General features: G+C 40.9%; 1 protein-coding gene across 5 annotated transcripts in view; it reads left to right on the forward strand.

Moving 5' to 3' along the window:
- afap1 (actin filament associated protein 1) overlaps window positions 1–24,153 on the forward strand; it is a 127,859-nt gene that overhangs the window by 26,349 nt on the left and 77,357 nt on the right. The window lies entirely within an intron of this gene.

Consider the following 24,153-nt stretch of genomic DNA (forward strand, 5'->3'; position numbering starts at 1 on the left):
TTTTGGATGTGGGATGAACTGTTGTGCTGAGCTGCATGACGTTAAAGAGAACTTTGTGAAGAGAGAAAAAAAATTAATGAGTGTGAGTTAGCAATTGTAAAAAGCTGTAAGTAAATAAATAAAATACAGTCTAGACAGAGAAGTTTCCTGATCAGATATTTGACACTTTTCAACACTGAATACTAATATTAATACTAATAATACTTTTTGTCTTGTTTTTGACTGTTCATTCTTAATAATGCTAAACCCCCTTTATTACACTGCGTGGTTGAATACTCGATTCTGACTGGTCAATTACGGCATTCTACAGTCTGTTATTTCTGAAGAGCAGACCGCTGCGATGGACACAGTTCCGAACATAGACTCTGGAGTCCAGTCATATCAATCTGCAGAGAGCAAAAAAACTTTTCAAAATCCTTTTTAAATCAACATTTGGTGTCAAATTATTGATTTCTTTAGTAAGTGTCATTGTAATAAGCGGGATAATATAAAGCGAGCCGGTCATTATTGCAAAATTAACCCCTTCAGGGTGATTCTAAACCCCGATGCAAGCATCACCCTGTCTGGGTTAATTTAGCAATAACAAGCGGCTTGCTGTACATTATCCCTTACAAAACACACTGCTTCACTGCTAGTGGGTTTCCATTTCCTGTATGAAGGATATCGGGCCGGGGTCTGCCTTGTTGTTATAGTCTGATCACAGATGAAGGCTGTTTATTAAAAAGCCTGCAGGGTAAGACACCAGAGAAAAACACCAATCCCCCAGAGAGAGAGCAGTCTGACCCTAATAACAACACACACTCACCCCGGGACAAGAAATATGTACAGCATGGATGCACACAAATCCCAACTCAAACCTATCGCCTCTGCATTCCTTCACACCAGAGCGCAAGTCGAAAAGACAAACCAAGTCTTTCTTAAGGCTGAGGCTACACTGATTGGATAGGATGTGATGAGGCAGATTCATGCTGTGGTCAAAAAGTCTTCCAGCTCACTGGACTTCATTTAGCAGAAATGGCTGCAGGCAGCAGGAATGTACAAGCAGCTTGTCTGGATTTTTCCGTGTGTGTGTGTGTGTGTGTGTGTGTGTGTGTGAGAGACGCAGGTGGTTCCAGGTATTCAGCGCCTCAGGCTTTCCTTTCTTCTGATTTCTCTCCTTTTATCGTCCTCTGTTCATCCATCTCTTAATTTTTGACCTTCCTACCTCTTGTGCACACACACTCATTTACGTTGAATGCCGTTAGCTAGTTAGCTAACTTAGCAGCCCTATTAGCTGACTCTGCCTGGACTGGGAGCTCAGAGTACCAGGGGAGTCCTTGTGTTTGTTTACAACACTAGCACAGGAGATTGGACCGCTGGGAGGAGGAAGTTTTCAGGCCAGGGGCGGGGGACCCAGCAGGGGGATGCTGCCGGGGACCGGAGTCGGAATGAGCACCAGAACCGGAGCCGGGCGAGCAGGCAACGGAACCGAGCTTAGCAGACTCCCACTAAACACGGGGCCAGGATCGAACACAGCCTCCGAAACCGACAGAGGTCGTTTGACGACAGTAAATACAGTACAGAGGTGATTTACAGTGGCTCTAACTCTAACAGCAGAACTAATGAGAATTAGTTAATGGTAAAAGTGAACAGTGTGTACATGTGTGTGAATGTGTGCAACTGTCTGTGTCTTTTAGGTACTGTAGGTGAATATGCCTGTTTAGCTGGCAGGCCGTCTGCAGTAATTATTTATACAAGGCATGCATGCTCACTGCAAGGCTGCAAGTCAATTTCACGCAAATTTTTCCATTATTATTCGAACCCACTTTATCCGTACTCTCTCTCAATACAAACGTAAGCTATCCTGGGCGAGTGCCATTTTTACACTGATAATGAGAGCAACACACCCTTAGAGAATATATAAAGAAATAAGGAGCCGAAAAAATGAAAAAGCAGGAAAGAAATCTGTGTTGGATACAGCTGTGAAGCCCGGTATTCCCACCTTGCCTTGAAGTGTGTGTGTGTGAGAACATATGTTTGAGTGTGTATGTGTTTGTTGGTAGATTTATAATGGTTATATATAGTTGTATGATTGGGAGTGTGTGTGGATATGGGTGTGTCCCCTGCTGCCACACTGAAGCATCTATGCAGTGGAATCCCTGAGTAAATAGCAGCTCCACATCTATAACAAGAGGGTGAATGGCAAGCAGAGCTAAGCCTGAACAAGGATACAGTCACAGTGTGTGGTTCACTCTCCCTCTGCACACACACACAAAAATGTGTCATGGTCTTTAAATGAATAGTTTAACATTATGGGAAATATATGGAGTATTGAAAAGAAAATTTGGCATTAAAAAAAACTGGAACTGAAAAAGGAAATATTGGCATTGAAACATTGACACTGAAAAAAAGTTTCACTGAAAAATAAAACAGATTAAAAATTATTTCATTTTGTTTTGATATTTTTTTGAATTCTGATGTGTTTTTCAGTGACAGTTTTTTTTTTACACTGTCAGTTTTTTTCAGTGTCACTGGTTTTCAGTTTCAACTTTCTGTCACTGTTATGGTGTGGAGAGGAGCAGTCTGAGGTGAGGGGGCAAGGAGAGCATGATTTACATATAATCTGTATACTAAGGAGAGAATGTCACTCCGAAGCCGTCCACTCCGAAGCCTCTGGCATCACTGCAAACCTACAGCAATGGTTTCCACGAGTTCACCTGGAACTCTGAAACAGCAAGCAAGTCTGCTTCTCTCTGCCATCGTTTTCTCACATAGAAACAGGCTGGTTAAAGTTTATTTTTAACTGACGTTAAGCTGGTCTGGCAGAGGGCTGCTGGAACAAGTGCTAACCATTGACACTGAAAAAAAAACTGACCGCGTAAAAAAAAAAAAAAAAAACTGTCACTGAAAAAAAAGTGACATGAAGAAAAAACAGAACATTGTCATTGCCAATACTTGTTTCAGTGCCAATACAATTTTTTCCAGTACAAATGTTTCAATGCCAATGTTTACTTTTTCAGTTCTAATTTTTCTTTCAATGCCAAATTTTCTTTGCGATGCCAAATTCAAGTGTCACTGTCCTCTCCATAGAAATATATTTTTTGTATTTTTATGTTCTGAAAGTGTGATGAGAAGATGGATATTAGTCTCATATGTGTGCATCAGAGTTGGGCGATCGTTTCTATTTTCATATTGCTCAATCGTGGTTACTCAAGATCACCGATAGGCGATCCGATCCCCAGGGGCGGAGTAGAAGGGGGTGAGGGGAGAAAAAAATGCAGTGAAAAAGTTGAAACAGAATCAACTTTTGGAGAAACACAACCCGATGTCACGCTGCGGTGGCCAATTTGGCAATCAGACTGGTCAAACTGCTCCACAGTCAGCCTGAAATATCACTGAAACCAGGCTGAGTTCATGGACCAGACGATGATACTTTCCCAGTTGTGTCCTTGCTTGGTTTATTTCGTGTACCCAGCTTCGATGTCTGTTTCTGGCTTGTAGTCTATGCTGAAAAATAAAGATACCAAGAAGCAAGTTGGTTTGTGTTCATTTGTTATAGAAAGAGAGAGACAGACAGAGAGACAGCTGTGGTTGAGCGAACTCGAGAGTGAGTGAGGAGAGGGAGCGCCGGTTGTGAGAAAGCCAGTGAATCAGAGAAATAAAACGTTATTTTCTGATCATTTCACAGCGGTTACATTCTAAAGCACAAATAAACACAACTACATCCCCACCAGAAACATCTCAAATGCACAGTAGGGCGCAGATTCTAGAGATTATTTTTATAATATCTTAATTCTGATAGTAAATTAGTTAAAATCGCCTTATGGTGCCTGGCAACCTCACTCTGTAAGTATATTGAGAGCTACCAAAAACAAATTGTGTACTTGATCAGTAAAGTTGATTTTAATAGGGTCTGTTGACCCATTTAGATCAGCAACCTGCATCACATCTGTCTAAATGGGACAACAAAGTCCTCCAAACTTAATGGCAAAATATGTTGCTTGAAATTGCCTTCCAAAAGATACGACTATTTCCTGATCTTCTATGGCTAAGCTAAATACTTACTGAAGAGAATAAGAATAAGAGCTACCTGGTTAAAGTTCGGGTACAACCGTGGTCATTGCAAAAGAAACCTATTGGTAGGAAATTGGAAACAAACTGCAATCTCCCATGTTAAAATCACATGGTTTGTCGACCCATCTATCCACCCCAACCTCCTACGCCTTTGTCCCTGATAGACAAGAGTCATAATTCACATGGCCACCAAAGATCCTTGTCAGTTAAACATAAACGTACACTAGGTTGTATTTATGCTATGTTATTCAGGCTGTGATTACGAGCAGCCAAGGGTGAAAAACCTCCTAGGTATCCACTTGGGAGACAAGAACCACTGTGTTGTCAACAAACTGCTGGCAAAATGGCTACAAAGCCACCATAGCTGGCAGTTGCATCGAAATGAAACCCAATTTTTACCCTAACAATTTATGAGTCATACACTGTTTAATTGTATCTGGTTTCACGTGCTAATGAACTGCTACAAGTACGTAACACAACAAAATAAGCTAATTTAGGCTATTTAAATGGTGTGACAACAGGGCTAGCAATTGGGGTAACCATCTCAGAATAATGTGTGAACACTCCCAAGTCAAAAAATTTATAGATTTTCCTGTCTCCTTCTCATTCTGCTTACATTGCAATAATGCAGCATATGTTGTTGTTTTCTTGGGAGGACAGTCTTGTTCAACGCAAGTAGGAAAGAGGGTTGCTAAGCTAGGTCAGATAATGTGCATTGACCCACTTGGATTGCCAACTAATGCAGGTTTAACTTGCATCATTTAAGTCCATCTAAATGCAGTTTGCAAAGCATACTGTATGTCACTTTTATGATAATAAAGACTTTTCCCAGAGTTTAAGTTTTTTTTTCCTAGCAATCAAGTATGCAAACCTTTGCCTCTGTAGCATGACATCATAAACCTGATACACAAATTGCTGTAGATAACAAGCTTATTTTTGTTGCATAAATGGATAATTATCTCATCTAACCATGGTCTTCCACTGACCGTTAGTTAGAGCACCAGTCCTCATGGTGTTTAGACTACCATGTAGCATTGTGATTATGTGGTTTTTAAAAGCTGCTGCATGGTCTTTGTCATGCACTGTGTCCTCCTTCTTCTGTCTTGCGTGTACTGCATGTATTAGTTAGGCAGACATATGAAACTCATCACCATTTTCTCATTACCTCATCATCTTCACTCTAATACTTCCCTTTTTGCCTCTCATTAGACTGTAAATCTGGGCCTAGCTCTCAGGATTTACTGCACAGTTTGTGTCTTCGAAAATATGTGTTTCCCTTGGTGGTGTGTCTTCACCTCGAATTTTAGCCAGGGAGGAAAATAACAAAATCATTGCAATTTTGTGGCTTGTTTTCTTAGTGCTGGCTTTTCAAATGGTGTTACAACAAATGGAAGTCACCTACTGAAAGTAAGCAGTCAGACTGTCTCATAATGAACAGACACTTGTTATCTAATTATCTTAAACCCTTCCTCTCCATTGATTCTACCAGGAATCTTGCTCTCTGTTAGTCCATAAATACTTACTCTGTGAGCTGTTATGTCCTTCGTGATAATTTGCTTGTGCACTGGAAATTTTGCAAGCACAACAGCAATAGAATCAATCATCAAAATAAAAGAGGCTCTATTTTTCCATCATATTCACTCCTATTGAAAGAGCATCTGTCAAAGAGACACAGTGGTTCCTTGTTTATATCCATCTGAAATGCCATCCATCATTTTCCCACAGCTTTTAGTGATCTTTGTAGTGGTAGCAGCAGCCTAAGCAAGCTATACTAAACGTGCTTTTCCCTAGCCACGTCCTGAAACTGAAAATGTTATCATCCCTGGTAGATAGTAGACATCTGTGGTATCACGAGAATACCTTTGAAGGCACAAGCAGCTGCTTACAGCTGACAAAATATGCTATTTAACTGAATCACAGAGTAATGTGCTTTCTACGTGGTCTTTGCATTGTGTCTGCCTAACCCTATCCCCTTCCCCCAAACCCCTCCCTCTCTCTCTCTCTCTCTCTCAAAAGCTAATACTGCAGCGGTGGATGGCCGCCCACCATTGAGTCAGGTTCTGTCCAAGGTTTCTGCCCTCTTAAAGGAAGTTTTTCCTTGCCACTGTCGCCAAATGCTTGCTCATGGTGGGATTTGTTGGGTCTCCGTAATTAATATTATAAACAGTACGGTCTAGACCTGCTCTTTAGGAAAAGCGCAATGAGATAACTTCTGTTATGAATTGGCGCTATATAAATAAAATTGAATTGAATTTTGCTGAGGTCACAACTGGGGCTAATGGGGAGTCCAGCCACCCTCCTATCCAAGGGGGCAAGGGTTGGAACATAAATTGAAATATATTCTTCACCACAACAGTCTGATACAACGTCCACATTACCAGGGATTTCAGACCAAAAACAGCCCTGCATTGATGTGGATATGTTGCTTCAGGGGGCTGGGCTGGGCTGGGCTGGGCTGGGGGGCTGTGCTTTAATATTCTTTGGGCTCTGCGCAGACACCTCACCTCTCCAATATCACTGATGCTCGGTAGGTTGGTACCAATGATCTTCTGAGCGGTTTTAATCCCCTGCTGCAGAGCCCTCTCCTCCTGGGCCGTCCACATCCCATGCCAGTTTGTGGTGTTTCCAGTCAGGATGCTTTCTATTGTGCCTCTGTTAACAAGTTAACAAGAATTTTGCCTTCTCAAGTTTCCTCAAAAAATACAGCCGTTTCTGAGCTTTCTTGACCAGGGTGGAGATGTGAGAGGACCAGGACAGGTTCTCTGTGATGCTGATTCCCAGGAACCTAAAACTGTTCACCTGCGCCACCTCAACTCCACTGATGTAGACAGGGGTGTGTGTCATTGCCTCCTTTTTCCTAAAATCAGCGATCAGCTCCTTGGCTACGTTGACCAGTAGGTTGTTCTCTGTTCACCACTCTACAAGATTGTTGAGCACCAATCCAACCATCTGAAATGGTTCTACCAAAAGAATGTGTATTCTTTTAGATTACCCAAGCCTCGTGTGAGAGGAAGACATGTTTTGTGTTACTGGAATAACTCTTTAATCAATCCCTTTATATAGCTTGTTTTTGTTCTGTAGTTTAGAACCAAGGGAGTGAGGTTTCAGTAACAAGTAGAAGCACAGGAGTTTAAGCTATTGATCAGATAGTGTTTCATAGCTGAACATTGTTGGTTTTCCTAACATGAATCATGTGGACTTCTGGTCTGTCCTTACATGGTCCCAGCTCTTATGTGGGGTTTTTTCAGCTCTCTTTGATGTTTTACTAGAGCCGATGTGTAGTTATTAACATGACTTATATAACATTGGGAAGAAAAGTGTTTGAGATTAGATTTCAGCTTTAACTGGTGTTTGTTGTCTCAGTATTTCTTGTAAGAGAGAAAAAGGAGAGCGTTAGCGTGTACAGAAAGAGAAGGAACCTAAATCCCTGCAAAAGGTTAGTGTGGTCACACTGAATCAGGATCTCAGGATTGCCTTGAAAATTGACTTCCTTTCCTGATTTTTTTAAAGGTTAAGTTGTACATTTCTTGACCTGTGTGGGAAAATTCAACCTCTGTATTTGACCCGTCTAGGATCAGTGGGAATGGAGTCGCAGTGTTGCACTGTGAGCCTGTTGGTCACGCCAAATGCAAGGCTATTCCTGCAATACCTTATTTGTATGTCTTTTGGTATGTGGTGTGATAACCAGAGTATCTGGAAGCTGCATTTTGAACCCAGTTCCCTCTTGCTGTGAGGCAACAGTGCTAACTACTGAGCCAACATGCTGCCTTCATAATGTTGTTGTTTAGAAGTGTTGTTCTTTCTCTAGTTGGGCTGAAAACGTTTGAGAAAAAAACTGAAAACTGAGAAATGTTGCTCTTCTTAGAGGCATACCAGTAATGGAGTTAAAAATGTAGTTTGTCTTGACGGTGGCACTAGTGGAACGGTCAGTGGGTCATTTAAATTAAAAAGGGTCTATCTTCTTCAGAGCATGAATGCGTTCAGCACATTTCATTGCAATCTGCGTATTGTATTATGAGAGATCTTGGCGCTCACTGGGTGTTCGGAATGGAAAGGGTTCATCATCTTGGAGACATCCAATCTGTCCATTACATTGTGACAGTGTTTTAGAATATCTTGCCAAAGGACTGCAGGTGAAGATTAGCGGGCTGGCTAACACAGGCACATTTACATAAAGAGTTATTAATGTCTGTTGTCCTTACAAATAAATAAATGAAATGAAATGAGATGTTATAATGATTATTATAGTATTATTACATTATTATAATAAAATGTTTTGATATTCATGGGAGTTTTGAAGTCTGGGTCTCTACACAAAAAGTCAGCAGGTCATGAAAACCATTATGATTCATCCTCTGGCAACTATGAATTTCATACCAAATGAGCTATCTAGCAGTGGTTGTCCAGAACAAAGTGGATGGACTGATGGACATAGCCATCCTTACGTCCTGCTGCTAGCAAAGCTAAAAATGATTGGCTTGTCCTTGTTATTAAAGTGAGACTATGTAACTGTTGAGAGAATAAATAACTCCTTATTTTTCCTCTTAAAAATAAAAAATGATATGCACCTTCACTCGATTGAATACACTCAGTCTTACTTGGACCAGTAGCTTATGGTGGCTATTGTTAGCTAATGTTAGCAGACTTTAGAAAGATATTGCTGTGTAACTGACATTACTGAGTCAGTTCACTGACTGACTTTCCCTGTTTGTGCAACTTAACATTTACCATTATCAAGTATTTGTCCCTTGTGGCGACAGTGGCCACTGTACTACATAAATGTATTTTATTGTAAATTGATTATATAATTAGTCCCTTCAGAAATTTGATTTTGTGACAGCTTTTTGTAATTTTGCCTAGTCTTCACAATATTTCTACCAAAAATGGTCAAATTAGAAGAATGGTTGCCCAGGTGAAAAAAACAAACCACATAAAAAACTAAACCCCAATAAGTGAACTTTATTGCTACAGCCTCTGTCATGATTTTCTCCTGACTACTAATCAATTCAGTATTAATCACATAAACCAAGCACTGACACTATCATAACACACAATACAACAAGAATGCATAAAATGCTGTCATAGCCTGGCAGCATAATAACTAATACCATTATAATGTGAGTGGTATTGACTGAAAGTTGAACTTGAATAATTACTGGAGTTAAAAATATTCAGTTGCATGTATGAACTCTTGAGACTGGTTCTCAGACAGGAAACACAGCTGGGATTTGGCTAAATACTGGTTGGCTGGATGGAGCCCGCTCTGACCACTTAGGAGCCAATGGTGTGTGGCATTGCCCACTCACTCACACACACCCTCACACACACACAGATGCACTTTGGTTGGTTAGAAGCTGAATAAGCCTCCGTATTCAGTTTCCTACCTGCATGCCAAACAGAACCATCAGCCAGCATGGCGGGTAACTGAGGTGTGTGTGTGTACAGAGCTTGGTATGCATTTGTGAACTTCATACATATGAAACTCCAAACAAACACAGAGATGACTTCCAGCAACCTTCTACGCTATAAATACCATGTGACAGAAAGCTGAAGCAACCATTGCCTCGCACAGGATGATGAAACATCCTCTGCTCTCCAGGCTCTCTGTCTCCCACCTCCTCCGCCCTCCGTCTTCCTCTTGGATTCAGTGGAAAGAGATGAAGTCATTTCACTTCATTCCATCCCCGGGATCACCCACCACATTGTTGGAGCATATGGCTTTTATATAACACTGATGTGACTCCTTGTGCATGGCAAATACTGTTGCCTCCTTGCTGCACTGTACTTGGATATATTTGAGGAATTTTCTCAGAAAAGGCCACTTTACTATAAAGAAAAGGACTCTTCATTTAAAAAAAGATAGTTTATTGGAAACAAGTAGAATTATCTCATCCCAATGGCAGATTTTTCACTTCTTTAAGGAAATATGAGAGTTTAGTGTTAAATGTTAGACTACATCATTTGTTAAAATGGATGTTTTGTTGCAGTGGGCGTTTACAGTTGTAGCTTGCGTCCATTTAGCCTACATGCAGGGGTTTGGTTACCTTATTGTCATCCAAATGTATCCGTGCATACACAAGTATGCGCAGAAACCTCAACTTGTGATTCCCTCTGTCTACGCGGCCAGGCCGTTTTGATTCAGTACAGAGCTTGTGTGTGTAATTGTGTGTAACCAGGGCCGGATAAACCCACTATCGGGCCCCGGGAAAAAATTAGCTGTGGGCTCCTATTGATACACCCCACCAATTTTTTTCTCGCACAGATGTATTTAGTAAAATACACCATGTTAGCACATTATATTTGAAAATGAAAGAAATCTGTTGGTGTGGAGTTAGACAGAGGTGAGCTCACCAGACCTCTGCAGCCTGCTGCTCATCTCTGCTGCAGGCTACATTAGCTGCTACTAGCGTAACACACCACATCTACGACCGAACTGTCAGCAGTCAAGTGTCGGGTAATGTAGACACCAGGTTTTGACAAGGAGAAGAATGTGTGGAATAAAAAAGATTTTGATTGTTTTTTAAAAACTGTCCATCTTGAGTCTGACAGTTATTATTGTTATTATTATTACTCTTTGTGCAAGCAGGAAACAAGAGACTCGTGTCTTGGAAAGGAATTGTTTTATCTGTGACTTGCTAACACGTAGTGTAACAGTAGCACAAAAGTCATGAAGTCAGTGAAGTGACTGTACTGTCAGTTACACAACAAAGTTTTCTAACATTTGCCATACCAGACAAAGTAAGGATGTAGCAGCAAAACTCCTTTGTGTGTCACGTTGAGTAAGAGAGCATTTTATTGCTGATGAATTAAATTTTTCATTTGTTAGAGGAGAAATGTGTTAGTTCTTCTTTAAAAACACATTCACATAGTCTTGCTTTAATGCCTCCACTCCCTTTACGTCAGCATTCATTAGCTGAGCTTCGCATTATATCCAGCAGCTGCAGGATGTATTTTACTAGGGTAGGGTACCTTTCACATTTGAACCAGTACCAGTACCTGGAATTTGGTACCAGTACCCAACGGTACCTTTTTTCGGTACTTTACTCTCTCTGTAATAACAAAAATGTAATTTTAGTTGTAAAAAAAAAAAAAAAAGACCAAACTTCTCAATTTCAACACTGTTATTTATTTAGAACATTTTACCTTACTGCCTCACTTAAAGTTTAGTCGTCCAAGGAGGGTAAGTTAAGAACTTCGGTCCTGAGAAGCTGCAGCCTTTATTGAATGACAGACTGTAACCTCCACTGTACATTTAAACCACACACAACAAGCAGCAGGGCTGACGTAGTCTCGCTCTCTGTCTTTCTCTCTATACTTTACTCTCTCACCCAGATGCGCTCTCAGGTACCGAAATTTGGCACCGATTGATTTAACATGAATCAGTACTTGGTAGTACAGACGTAATTCGGTCTGTACCCTTAAAAGTACAGAGTTCGGTACCCAACCCTATTTTTTACCCAGTCTGGATTCAAACCAAATGCTGGTCACAAGCCTGTTTCAGTTACAGGATTTATGTAATATACACACACAGGGCAAAGACACATAATGATACACTAACTATATACACATTCTCTGTTAGCAAAAAACAGGACATATGCTTGGTGAATTTTTTTCTTAAGCCCCACCTACACCCGATCCCATCCTCCTTCATCCACCCTTCTTTCCAGTCATCCTTCACTGAACCATCTGGCCTTTCAGAAGTCATGGTGAGTGCGTATGTGTGTGTGTGTAGTTACCAGACATAATAACACACCTGCTGCCGTATGTAACGGCCAACAGATTTTTATTGTGTGTGTTTGGGTTAGTTCCATTAAGAATGTATGAGCAAGTGGACAAATAGCATAATGTCATAAAGACATCAGGGGCTGACTCATACTGACCATACACACATCAAGGACATTAAACTAAGAATGCTTTAGAGTTTTGTGAATACAGAGGTGAAGCTACAGAAGCTGGATAGGAAATACTAACACCTGTACCTTACTCTACAAGTTGCTGCTATCAACCTACTGCACACTAATCTGATCACATTATGCTTAACAGAGTGGGCCATAGCTCAAAGTAGGATAGTTTCCAATATGATATCAGCATTGTTTACTGGCCCAGATAAACTTTGAAGGTCACGATGCTCTAATGAAAGTTGTGATTGTGATATTTTAAGTGTATTTTTCAGGGAATTCAGATACCAGTAAAATTAGCTCCTGCATTGTATTCCTTTGTGTGGTTTCTGTGGTTGCCATGGTCACACGACAAGCATGAAAAAGTTCAACCATTGTCACCTCATTTATTTGTCACATACAATATGTGCAGTGAAATGCAGAGTGGTATACTCTTGAGGCTGCACTATAAAGGCTAGTGTACAATAAAGAAAAAGAATCCAAGTAAAACTAATGCTAAAGTATATATTGGCTTGGTGTGTAGGTGGCTGTGCAATTTTTCCAGTAGATAAAAAATGTAAAATTTACATATAGTATGTCACAGTTGGAAGGCAAACTAAACAATAACATTTTGTACACGCTAATATGCAAATGTGCTGCTACCAGCCACCTTAGTGGCAGGGCTCCCATCAGGTTTACATTGTAAACAATTAGGCGGCTGCTCAGAATCAGATGTGAAGATCGTCAGTATAAGTGCTGTGTGTCTGTGTGTCTACTGCAGAAATCTGACCTTAGTTTTAATGACACATATTTCTAAAATAGTAGACTGTTCTCGAACACTTGGTTTCAAATTTTAAGTATTTATCTACTATATTAATGGCTAAAAAAGCAACAATCAAAGTTAATGAGGAACTCCACATTCATTTTTTTTCATTAAAAAAAAGCAGAACACTGGCTGACCTGCTCTTTTCCATGGAGAATATTGTGATAGTCATGAGCTAATACCAGTATAATAGTTCTGAAGTGAGTTGAATTGAAAATGGCCACAAGTGACTCATTACACTTCCATCACCTATGCTAAGGAGAAGCTTCTGGCTTTATACATCTCCTGACTCCGGTGGAGATAGGTTGTCTCTAACCCTGAACTACATCAGAAGTGACATCTCTGATGCACATGTGACATCACCTTTTTCCAACTGAGCCCACCACTTAAAACCAGTGAGAGGAGCACAGAGAAGAGCACAAATACAGAAAATCTCTCATCTGAAACCACAACTTGTTCAAACTTGGGCCAAAAAAGAGGTATTTATGTAGGACAACAACAGTCAGACTAAGACGCTGATTAAAAAATATTTGTTTTCAGGGTCTCCTTGCATGGCCAAGTAGCTCTACTGAAGGCTTCATGTCTCAGCTTATACCTACATCACACATGACGTTAATACTGTTTGTAGGCGAAGGGAAGATGTAAAAATGTGGAGAACAATGACGGGAAGTGATTTGGATAGTTAGCATGAGCAACAGTACATACAAATAAAATATTAGCACAAACACTGCAAACACTGTAGCCTATTGAGACAAAAGGCCATATTATGGCCTGGTCGGCCTATCATCAGTCAGTAATCTGCGTGTTGTGTACACTCGGCAAAGGAGTATGAATGGTCCGGTGGCACGCACACACAAACACAACGTCACTGCATGGGGTGAACAGAGGGTCAATCAGTGCGCTAATGAAGGAGACTTGTGTATATTTCCTGTGTACTGATTGATAACAGCCTCCTTTATATAGACCCAAGAGTAGACATGCACACACTTGCTCACCAACACACCTTCACGGCCCTCTGCAGCCTTCCACCATCTCCTCATACTGTCTGTCACCATTAGCTCAGGTCAGATACAACAAGCTATAAAATGATTAGTCACAGCAGTTCAGCTACCAACCAAAATTTTGTCTGAGGGGTCTCTTTCGGGTCGAGAGTTGTTTTCAGTCAGGTGGGGTGTGTTAAAGGTCACTTATAGTAGGTACGTAGTAGTTGAAGGTTGTTCCGAGGGTGTAGAGACCTGTTTTTGAGGGGTTGAAGGTGGGGGTTTAGAGTTATAAGGAATTTTTTTAGGTGGGGGTTGAAAGTTTGAGGGTATTTTAAGGCTCAGGGCAGTTTTGAGGAGGAGTTTTTTGACAGTGTAGATGTAGTTTTAAAGCTAATTATGGAATTATTATTAATTATCCGTCTCTTAATAAGCTACACTTAACTTGACAGTTCATGCACTATTACCTTATACCGTATTATTATCATTATCAACCGGTAAACCCACTTTGTACTTCACACTTATTTTATACTTATACCCACTTGGTACTTAATTTATTTTCTGGCCTGTATTATAGTGTATTATATTTTTTTGCTTAGTCCTTCTATTCCTGTGCACTGACGTGACAGTGAGCAGCTGTAGCAAAAGAGTTTCCCCTCGGGGATCAATAAAGGATTTGTGATTCTGACTGCTGGGGTAGTGCTACTTTGAAGCAGGAGGGGTTGAAGGGTAAAGGCTAGTGCTTTTAAAGCGAGGCGTTAAGAGCAATTGTGAGAGCTGTTAGGAGGCGAAGGGATAGTTTTGTCTGTTGTAAAAAAAAAACCCAAAAATCCCAGTGGGAGAACGGAGACTGGAGCCGATGATCTTTGACCTCAAACACACACACTTCCGACATCCATGCTTGACCTCTACACACTTAGTCCTGGCACCACTTCTATGGAAGTTTTTATTGGACTTTATTATTTGTAACCCACAGAAGACAATCCACAAATATATTCCATAATACACAAATATCTCACTATCTGCAAACATGTATTTTTTTATTTAAGTCATATCCACAAAAATATGGAGCGATTTGCAAATGCGCATAACTTACTCTGTAAAAACATATTTTAATTTCACAGAAAATGATATAGGTTTTACAAATGTAAATAGTTTCACCCCCAAAAATACATGTAAAGTGATATTTTACGCATTTGTGGATCCATTTTTACATGTGAAACAGGTTTTGCACATTTGCAGATTGCTTCCTGTCAGCTTGCGGGCCACGTGACGTTTGTGACTTCTCTCCTGTTTATTTGTGGAATCGTACCGCAGCGGGTCTGTAAAATGGAATCTGTAAATTTAGGTGCAATTACTAGATATCCCTCACATGAGCTGACGGGACTACAGTCTGTAAGCTCTGAAAACGGCTGAACAAGAATCATCGTACAACAGGAGAAAACCAGCTGGCTTCTACCAGGAGGAGAAAGACAAGGTGGAGCATCTTTATTTAACCCAGCGTTTGTGATTCAGGATCGGGTTCATCATTGTCATCTCCAGGTGAGTGTGCTGTGCTTACATACTTACTGGCGTTACCTACAGTTCGCTAACATTAGTATTAGCTAGCTGTGGCAGTGGTGTACAAGCTAGCTCATATGTTAGATCATTTAAGTTGGAGGCCCTGTCTCGGAACGCAGGTTTAGTGAAAACTCTGAGGGAAACTCAGACTCTGTGAACCAAGCCTGCTCGCTGGCAGGTTGTCTTCAGACACGCTGTTTCAATTCATCACCCATTCAATCCGTATCAAAGCGTCTTCCAGGAGCTTACAGACTGCAGTCCTGTCAGCTCATGTGAGGGAATCTCGCCACCTGTTGGTGTAGCTAGTAAATGCACCTCAATTTACAGATTTCCTTTTTACAGATCTGCTGTGGTACGAATTGGACAAAATTCGACAAATAAACAGGAGGGAAGTCACAAATGACAGTTTGCAGTCATCAACCAGTCAAATGTCACATTTCATAAGCATTACACGCAGGGTTTAACCCTCCTGCCCAGAAACTTTATGTGAAAATGTACATGCCTTAATCAGACATTACTAATGTGTGAAGGACTTCTGTGACAGCTGTGCTGTGAATGCTAAGACAACACTGAACTGGCCTAGTGATGCATCCAGTGTCCCACTGTCGTGGTGTTGGGTTGTCTGATCACACCAGAGTAGCACAGTTCGTACTAAAGGTTTGGTAACGTAGGGACTACATTGCTGGGCTAGTCGTGCACTACTGTAGCATGGGGGCTAATCGTTAATATACTAGCAAGCCGGTAACATGCTAGCACTAGTCAATAGCTATTCAAGATTCTTTCTATTTTCTTTCTCTATTCCCTCTCAGAGGGGGAAAAGGCTCTCTGGGTTAGGTGGCTCGGTCACTAACAGGACAATGACTTCACACAGTTTATTCAAGAGACATATTTGTACCATTGACTCCTGTCTCATGACTGTCTGCAAACCATGTGTTATAAGAGTGGCGTGGCTCCTAGCATGTAGCGAGTGGGTGGGACAGTGACGATGGTTAGTACAGGTTAGGCTACAGGTTATAAGTGAATAGATGCTAAAGTTCCCATGTCTTGCTTGCCAATTACTGAGTAAAGGGAAGGCTAGTGAAGCGAAGTTAGCATCTACTTCTTACTTCTGGAAGCTGAAGCAGGAACGGTTAACACATGTCTCTTTTGTGGAGCATTATACTCCAGCAGAGGGTGGAGCAACATATAGTTTATAGCTACATAAGTCTCAGAAAGCAGCACATACACACTTATAGCTCATAAGTACGATAATGTCCTCCATTTTGGACTATGACGCTCTCCATTCCCTCAATGGTCAGCACTGTCAGGACGGCTTGCTATTGGTCAATGGCGGAAATTCAATGTCAAAGTTCACCAAAGTTGAATTCCAATTCTGTTGAAATGAACAGATTTTGCTGCTTTAAGTGCAGGTGTGACCGGCCTTAAAGGGGAACTCTGTTTCCAGTTCCTAGGGAGTTCTACTGCATATGTTTTAAAAGTAGTATAAAGCCTGTAGTGTGTCCAGAAGGAGCTGTGTGAAGTCTGATAAATGTCCTCAAGGTCGGGGCTGAAGACTACAAGTTTGAAAATGAAAGAAATCTGTTGGTGTGGAGTTAGACAGAGGTGAGCTCACCAGACCTCTGCAGCCTGCTGCTCATCTCTGCTGCAGGCTACATTAGCTGCTACTAGCGTAACACACCACATCTACGACCGAACTGTCAGTGGTTGCATTGTGGTTAATGAAAGCGGCAGGTTTTGAACAAGGAAGAAGAATGTGTGGAATAAGAAAGACGATATCTCTCGATGTTGATACTTTTGCTAACTTTACATTGTGTGTCTGACAATGTTACTGAAGTGCAATGCTAAATCTGTGGACTGCTCTTTTTATTATATATTATATATTACTTTATATATTTGACTTTTTATCTGTGATCATAGTTACTGATACAGTCCAACCAAACAAAGCTTTCTCATTGCAACCACATGCAGAGTCTTAGAGCTGCACTAGAAATGGCAAAACAAAATAATATTCCTAAGCATGAAACTTTATTCCTGACCTTGGAAATAGCAGTTTAACAAAACTATCCCAACTCATGGTCTACTTGCTATCTTTTTCCAGAGCTTTTAACCGAATCACACTGTCTTCATCAGCAGATGGAGTTTGCTCATTTCTCTGCTATGTTTCTTCCATAGAACTTTTGGAACTTTTATTCCTGATAAATGCCACAGTACCATACAGTCTATAATCAGAGATAGATAGTTGGTTACTTGAAGGAAATAAATGGGTGATGGCACAAGCGGCATAACACTTCACCCACCTCCACAGGCTCAAGCCCAAAGGACTTTCTTCTAACCTCAGTTAAAGTGCTTGAATAGATGCAGAAGATGACAACTCCAAAGGCCAGGAACTGACTGAGAGGAAACCAAACAAATGGGGTGTAAAACTTTGTTTTGGCTGACTGAAGCGATGGCTACACTTCAGATTTCTCAATTTACTGGTACAAGTCAACATTTCCAGCTGGAACTGGACCTCATGGACAAAACAACTTTGTGGACATTGCTTCCATCTGTTCATTTTTACACCAAGCCCATGGTTCAGAGACAGCATGACCGTGGGGGCTTGTGGCAAAACCCCAACTACATTTACTAGCAGTTACCTAGGACCTAGGTTACCTAGTTTTATTTCAAAAACTATATATACATTTATTAATTAAATATTTCAAACGTTAGTTATATACTGATATAAAACAGAAAAGCAGCAGATCTTTATATTTTAGAAACTAGAACTAGTTTTACTTGATAAATGACTTAACTGATTCAAAATGGTCTAATCAATCAGTTTTAGCCTGACCAGCACTCCAACAACCACTTTCCTTGCAGATACTTTACAAACATGCTCATACACAGATAGAGATCAACAGGTCAGAAAGAGACATGGAAGTGAGAAGGGTCTAGAAGTAAACAGAATGATTAAACACACACACACACACACACACATACAGTATAGCCCAAACTGCTGGATGTGTTTGAGGAACTTCCACACTGTAAAAGGACCTGGTTCCATTCTTGACCTAATTTTCCTCACCGGTCTGCCAGCATCTTGTTCAGTTTGGATCGATCCATATGCTGCTGGACTCTGACAGAGACAGAAGTATCAAATTATGCAACACCCTCCTTTTCACAGAGAAAAACTCTGACTCCAAATCTCAGACATCGGCAATGCACGGATGCTGTCTTTAAAACCTTTGATCCCCTGTTGACCTACATGTCAAAAGGATTCATGTCAGTTCCAACAGAGTTTTCAAGGCATAAAAAAGTATCATCATGTCCATAGAAACTTCTCAAACACTGTATTTGTTTTTAACCTAACCTAACCTTAACCAACCTAACCAATGGAAGCAATGAGTAGTAGCCACCAGAGGGAGTGCTGGCGGAAAGCTGGTGGGAAAAAGAATAATGCTTCTCAAACCCTTCCTGCAGCATAATCCACTTCCCCAATTTCCATGTATATCTTCATATATAGAGAGAGAGAGAGACAGAGGAAACACACGTCCTGTGCCGTGACAGGTGCGTGGCCGGCAGAGCAGCCCCCCTTCCGGCAGCGTTTCAGTGCCAGGCAGCAGCACACCGAAGCAGGAGGAGTCTGAAATGATAATAAAATGCTCCTAATATAGCCAAAGATGAGCTGCCGTTTACTAAATTTAAGTCCATTAAAAAAACATTTATCTGCACCTTTATTCCTGTTTACAATCATTTACATGTGTTAAGAAATTACCAATGTGTATGGGAACTGACAAAAAAAGGTAACGCTTAAAATGTATTATTGGGTGCACCTACATGAAAAAGTTAGGCGCACCAGTGCCACCAATGTAAAAAGTTAGTCTGGAGCCCTGGTTATTTCCGCTTCAGCTTGGAGAAAACATTTAAAACAGAAAACCATCTTTATCTTTGAAAGCCATGGGCGTTTACCAGGCAGGGAAAGTCTGAATATAGATGCTCTTGAGTTGCATCATGGGAAATGTAGGATCCAGTGATTCTGGAGCTAGACACAGACACTGATTTAAAAAAAGTAGATAACTCGGCCACTTTGATCATTATTTATTTTAATGTGTCACTTGCAAGTCCCCCAACTACGTGAGAGTGCAATACTAAATCAGAGTACCCCTTTAAGGCAGGTTCATAATGTGGAGAAATCACAATTTATTACCAGCCGTGACAGACAAATGGTCAAAGATGTCAAAGTCACAAGCCATTCGACCAGTTTTCAATTTCTTTTCAAGGGAAAAAGTCACTAGTTTCTTGTCAGTTAAATGATTTGCAGGAACTAACGTAAGGTATTACTACGGTAGTGTTTTTTCTGCGATGAAACATCATAAAATGAATGGTCTTTGCTTTCAAAATAAAAGCTCTCTCAAACAAGTAAAACTCTTACATTGGGCAGTGTTAATACTGCAGTGCACAGGAACAGTGGACATACACACAAGTGATATACGGCTATGCACACACAATCATGCATGGCCATATGGACATATAGCCCTGGCTGCAGTCATAAGCACACTCACAACACACACACACACACAGCTCACTGACTCTGGTGAGGATGATGATAATGATGATGGGACTTCCAGACCTGGACATTGGAGCTAGCTCACTTCTCAACTGTGACGCACTGTGACTTGAGATTTATAATAGCTTGACGTCAGCATCCCTCATACACTTCCCGCGCGGTGCCTGCAGTGTGAGTGTGTGTGTGTGTGTGTGTGTGTGTGTGAACTAACACCGTTTACACTGCTATCCCAGTGATTTGAAGCCCAGTTGAGACTGATTTTCGTGTCTCTCTCTGAGCTTTGAGTTGTTTCCAAGCGTTTCTGAACCGTACAAAAGTATTTAACTGTAGCCTGTGGGTTGTATGCCACTAACTTAATGTAAAACATCTGGACATTGTATTGGTACTTCCATGCAAATGCATACTCAAAAATCATACATATGTATGGTCACATGCAAATGCACATTCTGCAAACAAAACCAGCGGCAAAAAATCTAAATTTCAATGTCCGCTTTAATATTTTGCCCTCAGAGGAGAATCAGACGGAACCTACATATTTATACCACATGGGTGCAGAGTACATTAAATGACACCCACCCAGTGGAGGGGTATTTCCTTATCCTGCTAATTGGTATTATTGGATTGTGTTTGCTGATCCTATACCATATGGAAAACAGGCACAAGTCAGATATAAAACTAAGCACATGTTACTAAGCGATTGTGATTGCTACTGGATGTGGTGGGAAAGCAACACGGCGTGTTTGATGGTGGTGTTGATACACTGCAGCCTGTTGTCACATAGCCAGCAGGAGGTCTGGGTTCCAGAAGCATTCCTCCAGTCCTCACCCACAGACCCAGCCTGATGGAGAAAGTGCAGTATTCATTGTGTTCAAACACTTTACCTGAAGCCCAAAGACACACAATGCTTCCTTATGATTTCATCAGCAGACAAAAATGACACATTTGCAATATCTTATTGACAGTAAACCACAGTAGAGTATATATTCTATTTGTAGCACAGTGGCTTACCTTTGCAGCATCTAGACAGACACACTTTGCAAGAAAGCTACAGTATCACTCAGTATCAACACTTCAGAACCTCCTCACACTAGAATACGCTGTTTGTATAACATCAAGAAGTCACACACACATATCTGTGTAGTCATATTCTCATGAATGTACACAATCAAATCCAGAACCGCCCTCCCTCATGAGTCTCTCCACCCTGTTTTGCTTGACAGAGAGGTATGTGTGTGTGTGTGTGTGTGTGTGTGTGAGTGGGGAACATGTCTTCATGTGTGCAGGTTGGCTGCTGTTTTGACAGGCGTGCCTTGAATACCAGCCTTTTTCTGGGAATAGGGAAACATGCCGAACCAAAACAGGCTGGCTAGCGCGCACACACACACCGATGGCCTTGGTCCGGGAGTCAGTCCACTTTGGTGACCTGTTAGCCCACTGACACTGCTGAGGCAATGGTGGTAGTGCTGTTGGGATATTAGATATCCCACAATGCATTGCTTTGGGTTCTCTGGGCCTTGAGACAAATACTCTTTGATATATGCACACACATTTGTTCAAACTGAATATGTCTGTTGAGTCTCCTGGCATTATTTCTGCTTTCTCTCTGCTTTCACAAACAGGACACATGGGAAGGGCAGTTACGGTAGTTTTTGGCTTGTTACACACAAAAAATGTATTCTCAACTTTTTTCAAAAGGGAGTAGTCATACTTTTTTGTTGGGCCTCTAATGTCAGCGGTTATCAATCAGTCCATCACACTTTATTTGTATAGCACCTTTCAGACAAATCAAATGCAATTCAAAGGGAGTTGTTTCTTTTGAAACAACTCCAGTCTTGCTGTTGTTCCTCTGTTTCTGTTTAGGTTTCTTTCTTTCCACTTCCCGAGACAGTATACAGGACGGAGATGAAGGGCAATTAAAGCAGGCTTGTTTTAGTAAAAAGATGTTATGCTTTCCTCATTTTCAGTCTTTAGTTTGTTTGTTACAACTCCAAAGTTAGTGTCTGCGTTGAATTCAAAGCGCGGTGATCACTAGACATCTCACATTATCCGCAGTCATTTCTGTCTTGACGTTGTCCATAATGACAGTTTGGCTCCTTAAGCACTGCAGGACTGTATCAAGCATGTTTGATAATTATGAGGATTTCCCAGATGAGGTCAGGAGCACAGGAGTGTGTATAGCCTCTCACAGCAAGGGGCCCGTCCCTATTGACCCTGCTTTCGTGCAGACTCTGAGAAGCTTTCTTGATCTGGCCAGCTTGTCATCCAATGTGCACTCGTCCTTAGACAGTTCTATCTCTTGTTAATGATCAAGAAGCCATACAGGGTTATTGCTCCCTGTTGTGGAAAATGTCATTTACTAAACTCTTGGCCATATCACCCACTCTCATGTGAGAACTGACATACACAGAGTCATTCAGTCAGTCCCAGTAGTAGTATTTGTCAGAGTTTGGTGTGACCCTGTGTCTCTTGTTACCCATCAGCCCCTGACAGCACCGCAATCCACCAGTGGCTCTCCATGCGACTGGGACAAGGCTCGCCTTGTCTCAAAACCAGACTATGTGTCTTAATTTAATAAGGCAAACTGGAAAGGGGGATGGGTTGAGAAACTGTTATTTATTCCAAGTCCTACCATGTGACTCTGTGTTGGTTACTGGGATGACTTGGATCAGTAAGGTTTTGGTCAAGCCTTGTGTCACACAGGGGGGGCTCAGTATAGATGATGATGGAATCTAAACATGTTATGGTCCAAATATAATACCAGAACTGAAAAGAGCACCAAAGTATTCAAATCAAGTAGAAGTTCTGTTGGTTTGCTGGAATTTGAAGTAGTGACTTGTGGACATACCGTCTACATCTGTCCGAATGCTGATAGCACCGGAGTTCTGTGGTCACTTCCCAGAGTTCCTGGCAGGATATTACTGACTTTACTGGACCAACAGAAGAGCAGCTGAAAAGGAAAATTATGAGTTGCAAACAAAAAATAAGAAAAGCTAACCAAAAGACATGCAATTCAGTCTCACTGACGCTGGGATTTTATTTGCAAATCACATTTCTTTGCATTTCACGTTGTAACTCTTATATCATGTCATATTTTGGGATGATAGTAATTTTGGATTTCAGTTTTGGTTGGATGGTTTGAAATCTCACATTTATTAGCATTTTTATTAAAGCCCATAGATTTGAGGTTAATGGTGTGTTTGCAAGTTTTGGCTCCTTCATTACAAACTCATGTATACAACATGCTTCCATTTATGAATGCAAGCTATACTTTTGTAGATTTTATGATGTATTTCCCTGCAGTACGAGGCAGCCACTGGTTTCCATTCATTCATGTATCAGTTTTTTTTCAGTGTTGCATTGCTATGCAACAATAATGTAACTGTATCTACGAATTGATTTTCATATCAAACACGAATGAATGGAAACCAGTGGCTGCATGGAGGAGCTGACAAAATGACAAAATACATTCAAATTTACAAAACACCATAGGATGGTTCACACATTGCTTAGTTGTGATGTAAATTATAAGTGATTTGCACTTAATGGGCTAAAACTTACAAAACAACTGGCATGGTCAACAGCTGGTAGTTACGTATGGATCTGGTCAGAACCATCCTGGATGAGTCCACCTGGGCGGCAGGTTTTGTACATAGTTTTTCATGGTTTGTGCTCGGCCCCTTTGCTTCAATCTTAATCTTAATGCATACAATTATGTTTTAGACAATAGTTTGCTTACAACTCTTCGGCAACAGTTTAACACTGTAGAGACACTGAAGTCACAAGTCCAAATTCCCCCCACTAAAGACATTTTTGATAAGCCACCAGCCAAACTCTGTAGAAGTTTCAGAGTATTTAAAAATAAAAACACACAATTCCACATTATATTTATTTATTTAAGTGTTCAACTATATTTTCTGTAAATGTTATCTCCCTACATTTTGGTCTGGTGCCAGGTGTGTAGTTCTGGTGGAGAATACTAAATTCCAGTGTAAACTCCTTTTCAAGTCATTATAAACCCTCCAAATTTCTGGAAATATTAGCAAGGACATGACCTCGGTGTCCTCAGTGGTAGCTATGGCCAAGACGACAATGCCCCTGTGCAGAGGTTGTCATGGACAGGATATAAAATGTATTAAAGCATATTGGATATTTTGAAGTATAACCCACAATGTGTGAACATGGATAACTAAGAACACGAAAAAGCAAAAACATCTCACAAGGGGAAGGGTGTTGTTAATTCAAATTAAAACCATGGATGTTTCATAGCCAGCTTTAGTTGGGCCTCGACAGTGTGTGTGTGTGTGTGTGTGTGTG

The sequence above is a fragment of the Siniperca chuatsi genome, linkage group LG22 (assembly GCF_020085105.1).
Source record: "Siniperca chuatsi isolate FFG_IHB_CAS linkage group LG22, ASM2008510v1, whole genome shotgun sequence".
Lineage (NCBI taxonomy): Eukaryota > Metazoa > Chordata > Actinopteri > Centrarchiformes > Sinipercidae > Siniperca > Siniperca chuatsi.